The following is a 452-nucleotide window of genomic DNA, read 5'->3' as shown; positions in this document are numbered from 1 at the left end:
GCACTCAAAATAAGACATGGGAGTTGTTGCCTCTTCAAAGTAGAGTTGGCTGTGTGTGATAACACAAATGAATTAAAGCTTTCAGGACCTTCATTTGCTGTTAGGGCACAACTCAAAGTGAGGAGAAACAACTACAAAAAATTATTAATATTTAGAACGTGGAATGTACAATGTATGAATCTAGGAAAATTGAAAGTTGTCAAAAATGAAAAGGAATGCATAAGCATCTATATCCTAGGCATTAGTAAGCTGAAATGAACTGACATTGACCATTTTGAATCTGAAAATCTCATGATACACTGTGCCATGAATGACAAACAAAGAGGGGTGGCATCACATTCCTCATCAAAAAGCATTTTTCAAGATCTATCTTTAAGTAAAACAGTGTATGTTGTCTGCTGTCTGTGATAGGACAATATCCATATGCTTACAAGAAAGACTAGTTAAAAAAA

Source organism: Chrysochloris asiatica, unplaced genomic scaffold (assembly GCF_000296735.1).
Source record: "Chrysochloris asiatica unplaced genomic scaffold, ChrAsi1.0 scaffold00153, whole genome shotgun sequence".
Lineage (NCBI taxonomy): Eukaryota > Metazoa > Chordata > Mammalia > Afrosoricida > Chrysochloridae > Chrysochloris > Chrysochloris asiatica.
The sequence above is the reverse complement of the archived record's forward strand: the minus strand, read 5'-3'. Positions refer to the sequence as shown.